This window comes from Callorhinus ursinus, unplaced genomic scaffold (genome assembly GCF_003265705.2).
Source record: "Callorhinus ursinus isolate GAN/ISIS: 27379988/994484 unplaced genomic scaffold, GSC_fseal_2.0 scaffold14, whole genome shotgun sequence".
In the NCBI taxonomy this organism is placed as follows: Eukaryota; Metazoa; Chordata; class Mammalia; order Carnivora; family Otariidae; genus Callorhinus; species Callorhinus ursinus.
The window spans coordinates 27,776,168-27,786,596 of record NW_027397076.1 but is presented as its reverse complement, the minus strand read 5'-3'; the positions used below and the strand labels follow the sequence as shown (position 1 = coordinate 27,786,596).

The following is a 10,429-nucleotide window of genomic DNA, read 5'->3' as shown; positions in this document are numbered from 1 at the left end:
CTCACTTAATTGTGTTTGTGTGGTGAGGTTCTCCTGAAGGCAGAACAGAGGGAGGGCCAAAACTGATCACCAGAGGAAGCCCTACTCACATCAGGATGCTGCATGTGAGATTCCAGTGACACGGGTTCCAAAGAGCCCACACAGGTACTGCACAGGCAGAAAGAACAAAAGAAGTGATGTATATTTATTTTAAAGATTTTTTAAAATTTTTTATTGTTATGTTAATCAACATACATTACATCATTAGTTTTTGATGTAGTGTTCCATCATTCATTGTTTGTGTATAACACCCAGTGCTCTATGCAGAGCGTGCCCTCTTTAATACCCATGACCAGGCTAACCCATCCTCCCATCTCCCTCCACTCTAGAACCCTGTTTGTTTTTCAGTCCATCGTCTCTCATGGTTCGTTTCCCCCTCTGATTTCCCCCCTTCATTCTTCCCCTCCTGCTATCTTTTTTTTTAAAAAAACATATGTTCTATTATTTGTTTCAGAGGTACAGATCTGTGATTCAACAGTCTTGCACAATTATTTGAGAGAGAGAGAGCTCAAGCAGGGGGGAGGGGCAGAGGGAGAGGGAGAAGCAGACTCCCCGCTAAACAGGGAGCCCGATGCTGGGCTCCATCCTAGGACCCTGAGATCATGACCTGAGCTAAAGGCAGACGCTTAACTGATTGAGCCACCCAGGCACCCCAGAAGTGATATTTAAATACCTGGTACAAATATGGTTCCAGGTTGCTGGACTATTATAGCATCCTCCACATAAGTTTGTGCATTCTTAAAATTTTTTATTCTTGGTGAAGCTTGAGAGAAAGGAGAGGAAAAAAGAGAAAACTTGGAACTCACCCCCTTTCCACTTGGTAGTTTGTATCAGACATCAATGAGGGAAGAAGGAAAGAAGCTTTGAAAGGAAAGAGGAAGTCAATTTTTGCTTTAGACCAACGGGGAATTTATGAATTAGAAAATGAGGCTTTTAGTATCTGAGTGACTGAAAATCTATGAAATCTAGATGGTATTCAGGAGCCAGGAGTATGAAAGAATCTATTTTAATAATTGTATTCTTACAAGTTTATTTTGTTCAGTAAATTGACTGCCAGCACTTCACTATACATACAAATGTTTTTTTAAAGATTTATTTATTTATTTTGAGAGAGTGAGAATGAGAGAGAGAGAGAGAGAGCACATGAGAGGAGGGAGGGCCAGAGGGAGAAGCAGGTTCCTCGCTGAGCAGGGAGCCTGATGCAGGACTCGATCCCGGGACCCCCAGGATCATGACCTGAGCCAAAGGCAGTCGCTTAACCAACTGAGCCACCCAGGCACCCCACATACAAATATTTTTAAACCTAGATCCATTTATTTTCATAAGTGACAAGTTTGGTCCTTCTGCACATATTTAGTCTCTTGGTGATGTTATCTGAGAAGTACATTATATTAATATTTTTAAATTGTTTATTTTCCTGTTAAGAATAATGTTTAAGCTTTGTTATTTTTTAACCCTAGGAATTTTTAGACTACATCCTTCTATATCTCAACTGAAATCCTTTTAAAATCACAATCGCTTTTTTCTTCCATTCTTAATATAATTTATCACTCAGTCGGTTGAAGTATCTGTTTGAATAATTTTTTAAAGAAAGTATATTGGCCTCTTTTTTTTTTTGACACATTTATTCTGTGTCATGATCAGACTATTACATTTAGCAATCGATAGCATGGGTGCAAAAAAAAAATCTATGTTAAAACCTTTTGTGGGAATGCTTTATGCTTTCCGTGGAACAGAAACTAAAATAACCTCTTATATAATTAGTCACAAATACAGTCCTTGAGTGTTTTGCCCATATATGAGTACTGTCTAAAATGTGTCTTCTTTGTACCAGCGAGGCCCTCCACCACTGTGCTTGGCTGAGTTCACAGTCTGTTGTAACCTGTAGCTTCCTTGTCACTTCTATGACTCTCCTTTCCTGGTAAGCCTTGTTTCCTGGCAGTGATTAAGACCTTCTTCCACCACCATAGCCACTGTTGCTGCTGGAACCGCAAAAGCCACCTTGGTTTTGTGGTTTGGCAAAGTACTATCCTCCACCACCAGAGGGGCCAGGGTTTCTGCCTCCAAAATTTCCTCCTTTCTTGGACCCAAAATTTGAGGATTGATCATTACAGCCAAAATCATTACAGCTTCCACCATCTCCCAATTTGCTTGTACTACCACCACCATAACCGCCCGCGCCTCCTCCGCTGTTATAACTGTCTTGGCTGCCACTCCCTCCATAGATACTGCCCTGTTTCCATAACTCTGTCCACCACTTTCATAGCCTCTTCTTCCTCCAGAGTAATCAGGGCTGCCGCCTCCATAACCACCATCATTACCAAATCCATTATAGCCATCCCCACTGCCACCATATCTACCACCACCTCAACTACCACTACAGCCACCTCACCCACTGAAGTTTCCTCCACGACCAAAGTTGTCATTCCCACCAAAACCACCTCCATGATCACCACCAAAGATTCCAGAACAACTCTGATTTCTTTGGGTGGATGAAATGCTACCCATCTCTGGCTGAGATAGGGCTTTCTTTACTTCACAGTTGTGGCCATTCACAGTATGGTATTTTTGAATGACAATCTTGTCTACAAAGTCATGGTCGTCAAATGTTACAAAAGCAAAGCTTCTCTTTTTGCCATGGCCTCAGTCAGTCATGATTTCAATTACTTCAATTTTCCCATTCTATTCACAATAATCTCTTAGATGTTCTTCAGTGTCTTCTTTAATGCCATGAATAAAAATCTTTTTCACAGTTAAGTGGGCACCAAGTCTTTGAGAATCTTCTCTTGTGACAACCCTTTTTGTGCTATAACTCTTCCATCCATTTTGTGTGGCTTTATATTCATGGCTGCATCTACCTCCTCCACAGTGACATATGTGACAAACCCATAACCTCTGGAGTGCTTGGTGTTTGGATCTCCCATTACCATACAGTCCATAAATATTTCCCATTGCTCAAAATGGCTCCTCAGGCTCTCATCCGTTGTTTCAAAGCTCAAACCTCTGATGAAGAGCCTCCATAACTGTTCAGGCTCTTTGTGAGACTGATTTAGACATGATGTTGGTGGGAGGGGAGACTTTGATGATGCTTACTCGGTCAGAAAGTATATTGACTTCATAATGTCTGAGAATGGTGTTGTATTACCTTTGTAGAGGAATGACAATTTGGTTGGATAAATATTTTCTAAACATGGAATCTTTTTACTTTAAAATTTTTTTTCCTGCTCAGTATTGCACAGATGTCTGCTGAAAATCTGATTTGGGTTCTAAAGGTATTTGTGGAGTTTTGTTTTGTTTTTCCTTCATCCTTTTTATTACCAGAATTTGTCTAAAAGGAATCTTATTTAAAATTGCTTTAAAAAGAAGTTTAGAACTTTTCCCCACTCAAAAATGTTTTCTACTTAAATTTATTTGATCACTGCTTCTAATCCACCTATCCTGTTTCTCATTCTGAGTGATGTAGTCTGTGAAAGTTTAGAGTCTTTATATCTTATATGAGCTGGTCTCGAAGACAAACAAACCCTGTTTTGAATCTGTAGTGATATTATGAGTATCTTCCCCATTGCTTCTCCAGCCTTTATACCTTCCTATAAGAAATTCATTCTGCACGCATACTAACATAGATTTGCTAAAGCTTCGAAAGGCTGACGTTTTCAGCACTGATACTGTTTTTCCCTTTTTGTTTTTTCCTTTTGGCCATGTGGAATCTGGGAGAGAGTTATATCCATCTGTAATCTAATAAAAGCTTATCCAGACATCCAAAAGCACTTATTTGAAGCACTGTTATATGTAACACCCTTATAGAAATGTCTATATACATGTTACTAATGCCTAAGATAAATTTATATAAGTAGAATTATTGGTGCAAAATTATGAACATTGAAACCTTTTGTTTTTTTAATTCCAGTATTAGTTAACATATGGTGTTATATTAGTTTCAGGTGTACAATAGTGATTCAACAATTCTTTGCATTACTCAGTGCTCATCTTTCTTTTTTTTCAAGATTTTATTTATTTATGTATATATGTATGTGTGTATGTATGTATGTGTGTATGTGAAGGAGAAGTGGGGAGGGGAAGAGGGAGAGAATCCCAAGCCAACTCCACGTTGAGCATAGAACCCAATCCGGGCTTGATCCCACAACCCTGAGATCATGACCAGAGCCAAAATACAGAGTCAGATGCTTAACTAACTGAGGTACCCAGGCCCCCCCCACTCAGGGTCATCTTGACAAGTGTTCACTTAATCCCCTTCACTTATTTCACCTATCCACCCACCCACATCCCTCTCTGGGAACATCGAAATCTTTTGATGGGCATTATCAAAATACATTCCAGAAATGTAATGTCAAATTAAAAGTCTTCTATCAATAGATAATATGTTTTTGTGTGTGTGTTTTGATGGGTTAAAAATTGTATCTCAATATTTAAGCCAATTTAAATTTTCTTCCAGTGAGGTTGAACGTGATTTGATAAAATAACTTGATGCTGTGTAAATTGTCTTTTCAGGTCTTTGATCTTTTTTTTTTTTAAAGGATTTCTTTTCTTTTTTTTTTAAGATTTTATTTATTTATTTGACAGAGAGAGACAGGGAGAGCAGGAACACAAGCAGGGGGAGTGGGAGAGGGAGAAGCAGGCTTCCCGCTCAGCGGGGAGCCCAATGTGGGACTCGATCCCAGGACCCCGGGATCATGACCTGAGCCGAAGGCAGATGCTTAACGACTGAGCCACCCAGGCGCCCAGGTCTTTGATCTTTTTAAAAGTAGATTCCAATAAGTCACTTATAAAGTGCGATCAGTTCTTTGGATAGTAAGTATAATAATGTCCTATTATATTATTTACAGTAGGTTCACCACTATAACAAATAGACCCTTAAAAGAATAATCTTTTATTGATATGCAAGTTTATACTTTACATAGTTGCAATTATTCTACATATGAATTTTAACAGTGGTCAACACAAAAATCTTTAAATGTTCCATCTTTGTCAAGAATTCACTTTTTGGAAAGGGCAAATATTTTGTTGTTTAGTTTTTCTTCAAGCACGAAAATTTTAAGTCATTTTTAAAAAACATAAGATGGTGCACCTGAGTGGCTCAGTTAGTTAAGTGCCTGTCTTCACCTCAGGTCATGATCCCAGGGTCCTGAGATCCAGCCCCACATCCGGCTCCCTGTTTGGCGGGGAGTCTGCTTCTCCCTCTCCCTTTGCCCGTCCCCTCTGCTCATTCTCGCTCTTGCTTTCTCTCTCTCTCTCTCGTTCTCTCTCTCAAATAAATAAATAAAATCTTTAAATAAATAACATAAGAAATTTCATGTGAATTGTAGGATTAAGGATTTGGCTCAAAAATCACATTTTCCATTAGTCTAAAAAATCAGAACCGAAATTTATCCAATCCATAAGAGAAAAACTGAACAAATAAAATGAATCTCCAAAATCAAGAACCAACTGTATTAAAACTTAAAAAGTTCTTTTATACTACATGTCCTTTATTTTAGTTTTTTTTTGTTTTTTTTTGTATTTTTCTCTGTAAAGCTCCATGAAAACAGGGTCTATTTCTGTTTTCATCACCAACTTATCCTAAATCTTGGCAGAATACCTGCCCTATTATAATATTAGTTAAATATAACAAGAAATCTTAAAGAAGTATATGTGTGTAGGTTGTGTGTGTGTGTGTGTGTATGTGTGTGTGTGTATGCATTAATAGTGCATTCAATAAGTTCACAGGCGGCATGTTTTCTGAGTCCTTGTATGTCTGAATACCTAATTATCTATTAACATGAGGGGAAAAAACTTGGTTTTCTATAGAATTCTTGAGTTTTAAACTTGTTTGTTCAATACCTTTAGCTGTTACTCCACTGCCTTTTAGAGTTATTATATATGGTATAAATTCAAAGCTATTATCTTTTTGTTCAAAGTTTATAGGCTTTGATCCTCCTCTCTTTTTGAAATTCAAAACTTTTACCAAGACATGTCTTGATAAGGATCTTATTTGGCTGATTCTGGGGGGAGTACAGTGGTCCCCTTTTATCTATATACCTAGTTCATATTTTAATTAAAACAATTTTTCTTATTTTTAATACTTTTTCTGTTCTTATTTATTCTTCACCCACATTTAGAATTCCTAATTTCCTTTCCATCTTCTTTCATGTTCACTACTCTGTCTCCCTCATTTCCATTTCTTAGATTTTAAAATAATTATTATAGGGCACCTGGGTAGCTCAGATGGTTAAGCGTCTGCCTTTGGCTCAGGTCATGATCCCAGGGTCCTGGGATCGAGTCCCGCATCGGGCTCCCTGCTCCTTGGGAGCCTGCTTCTCCCTCTGCTTCTCTCTCTCTCTCTCTGTCTCTCATGAATAAATAAAAAATCTAAAAAAAAAATTATTATAAAAGAAAAAAATGAAGGAGAAGAAGTAGCAGCAAGTCTTTGCCACTGGAAAATAAAATAAAAATTCTTTAAAAAATCACCTCTTACACCAAGGCGAAATAAAAAACATAAATTGCAAAACTTCTGAACAATAATTATTATTTATCAGTATCTATGGGAAGCTGCTGAAATAGTACTGAGAATAAACTTCATAACATTGAAATGCCTATATCAATAAAGATGAAAAAAGAATTGAAATTTTTCAACAATTCAAAAGGTAGACTAACCAAATAATTGAAAAAAGTAAAATGAAGGATTTAATAAAAGTAAGTGCCTAAATGAATAAAAATGGAAATGGAAAAACAATAGCAAACAAACATATATATATTTAAATGGGTAAAATAGATACAACTAACACTATTTTTTAAAAAATTAAAGATAAAACAGTTAGTGTGACTTCAAACCACAATCTTGCACAAGAACCAACTTGTGGTTTACAAATTCTGAAGGGAGATTCCTCCCCTTGACCTAGTTTCAGGTTGGAGATAGACCTGTTTCCTTGTTGACTCCTTCTGCATGGTGAGGTTTATTTGAAAAAGAAAAAGAAGGAAAAAGAAAAATACTGCTGCATCATGAAATTTGGTGATACTTATGTCAGTTGACTTTGTATAGTTATTTGTAAATAATTTTGGTGAAAACAAAGATGAAATGTGTAATTTTCTTAAAAACTATAATTTTCAGGGTGCCTGGGTGGCTCAGTCAGTTAAGCCTCTGACTCTTGATCTCAGCTCAGGTCTTGACATTAAGGTCATGAGTTCGATCTCCGTGTTGGGCTCTGTGCTGGGCTTGGAGCCTACTTAAAAACAAAAACTTGTAATTATGAAAATGACACCAGAAGAGAGAGAGAGAGAGAGAGAGAGAGAAAAGGAAACACCACACTATTATAGGAAAAATGGAGAATGTTACCAAAGAGTTCCTCTGCAAAACGACCAAAATCAAAACAACACTAGGAAACAACAACAAAATAACACTGGCATATATAGATTCACATTGTACATCTGCCAGAACTTGAAAATATCTAGCTAAATGTTACTTACATGTTGCAGAGAATAGGAAAAGGAATGTCACTGAAATCTGATATTGACTGCACAAATAAAAAAATTTCATTTATGCATATTCATGGGAAAAATCTTCAAGTAAGAAATACCATTCAATGGTACATTAAAAAAATAATGTCATGAAAAAATGTGGTCCATTTAAATAAGGCATAATTTGTTCCAAGGTAAAGACCCATTAATATACTTAATTTTATTATTAGTATGTTATTAGTTCTAACAAAATCATGTGGGGGGTTTTTTTTCCTCTGTATATGGCCAAAAAAGTCATGGGACAAAATTCAACCTTCATTCTGGATTACAATTTTAGTTCAATTAAATAGGAATTGGTGGATATATTTTTAGCATAGTGTACTCTTTTGTTTTTTGGCTTTGGTTTTAAATAATTATTTTCTTCCCAGAGCAAGATTTGTTTGTGGGATGAGTATGCCTTCCTGTTCCACTGATTTTAGACTTGACTCTACAACTTGCTTTGACCAATAAAACAAGGTAGAAGTACTAGTTTTCAGTTCTAAGCAGATACTCCAAAAAAGACATGTTTACACTCTCTTTTCTTGAACTCCTGACCTTCATATGAAAACAGTATGTTCCAAATAGTGGAACATTTATTTCTTTGATTCCTGTTTCTTTAACCTGGATCTTAGCATGAGAAGATACATACAGTAAACTTGAACCTACAGCCCAGAGCTAAGCCAACCTGAGATCAGAGGAGGCCATCAAAATTACAGTCAACCCATCAATCTGAGGAGAAATAAGTGCTTACTATAAACCTCATTTAATTTTAGGATTGTTAGTAGAAAATGTTGGCTAATATATTGAAAAAGTAATACATTGAGCCCATGTTAAAGGCATTTCTTCAAAGTCTAAAAAGAGTATGCCACTATTATTTTTATTTAACATGGTACTAAGCTGTTAGCCAATGACTTTAGATAAAAGAATGCAGTTAGAGGAGAGGGAATAAAAATTGAAAAGAGTCTTACAGATAGTGTGATTATATTCCTGGAAACCTGAAGAGAATTAGTGGAAAAACTACAAACAATAAGAGAATATGATAATCATGAGAAATAAACAGAAATGAATATAATGAGTGACTAATTAGAAGATATACCAGAGAAAATACTATTTTTCCACAGTAACAATAAAAAAAAAAGGAAAGAAAATACCTAGGTACAAACTTTTTAAAATTGTGTAAAAATTATATGAGGAAAAGTTTAAAACCCCAAAAAGATGCAAAATCTTTTCAAACAAATAAAAAACAAAAACATATATTGTTCTTGGATATGAAAATTCAACATCATAAAAATGGCATTTCTTCCTAAGTTGTAAATTTGCATGATTTCTATAAAAATATCAATAGGTTTATTTTTCTATATTATAAAATCCATATAGAAAAGTAAACAAGTAGGAATTTCTAAGAAACTCCACACAAAAAAAATATTGAGGGGTATAGCCCTATCAGATATTAAAACATTTCCAAATATGTGAGGAAATAAGGACTTTTTACTAAATTTGTTGTGAATAGTCACTTAAGAAGAGATAAAATTAGATTTGTATCTCACACCATACCACACAATAAATTCCAAAAGGATCAGAGATAAAAATGTGGAAATATAAACCACCACACACTTAAAGAAGGCATTGGTAAATTGTTTATAACCAGAGAAAATTTTAATTATGACTCAAAACTTTACTAGGTTTGAGCACATTAAAACTTGAATTCCAGGAAATAGTAAAAAGAAAATACAAATGATATATACACATTGAGAAATATTTGAGACCTGTAATATACACAAAGGACAAATGGTTCTAATATATGAACAGACTGTTCAGAGAGGAAGAAATAAAAATGGCCCTAAACATGTGAAGAGATGGTAAAGCTCATACATAATAACAAACATAAATATTAAAATTATATTTTTCAGTTCTTTGGCCAAAATCCACAAATTTGACAACAAACTCTGTTATATGAAAACAGTAATACATTGTTATTGGGAATGCAAAGTGATTCAACACTTTTGGTGAAGAATGTGGCAAGACCTAGAAAAATTGCTAGGCATTTACCAATATACTCAGTAGTTCCCTTCTAGGAGTCCTAATATAGATCAGCAAAAATATGAAATTACTTATGCACAAAGTTATTCTTTGTGGTATTATTTGTAGTGGTCAATTGTTGGAAATGACCCAAACATCCATCACTTTGGTGCTGATTGGATAAATTATAGTCTGTGTACACAGTCAATACAATGCAGCTGCAAAATGGAATGAGGAATATTCCTATAAATTGAAATGTAGCAATCTCCAGGATATAAAGTGAAATGAAAAAAGCAAAATGTTGGGGGGTGGAGCAAGATGGCAGAGGAGTAGGAGACCTGGATTTTGTCTGGTCTCAGGAATTCAGCTGAATAGGGATCAAACCATTCTGAACACCTACGAACTCAACAGGAGATCTAAGAAGAGAGTAGCAACAACTCTCTGAACAGAGAAGCAACCACTTACTGGAAGGTAGGACGTGTGGAGAAGTGAATCCGAGGCGATATTCAGGAGGATAGAAGGTGGGGGAGGGGGCCTCCGTGGCTGCTTCTGGCAAGTGATAGAGCTGCGGAGCACAAAATCGGACCTTTTAGAAGTCGGCTCCGCTGAGGGACGTTGCTCCAGAGGCTAAGCGGGGGGTGGAACCCTCGTGGGACACTGTGGTCTCAGGACCCTCAGGGTCACAGAAAGACCAGGGGTGCCTGAGTGTGGCAGAGCTCCCAGGTATCGGAGCGGGGAAGCTGGTTGCAGAGACGGAGCCAAGGAGTGGGCTCTCAGCTCGGGGTTGCCATAAACTGTGATCCGCGGCCCAGTCGGGCCACTGCTCCTCCAGCAGGGACCCAACAAGCGGCAGAGCTGGGGAGACTCCCTTTCCTCCCCC

At 36.7% G+C, this 10,429-nt stretch overlaps 1 pseudogene; it reads right to left on the bottom strand.

Annotated features, from left to right (window-relative positions):
• Nucleotides 1–1,984: 1,984 nt before the first annotated feature.
• LOC112831086 (heterogeneous nuclear ribonucleoprotein A1-like 2) overlaps nt 1,985–10,429 on the bottom strand; it is a 31,864-nt pseudogene continuing 23,419 nt past the window's right edge.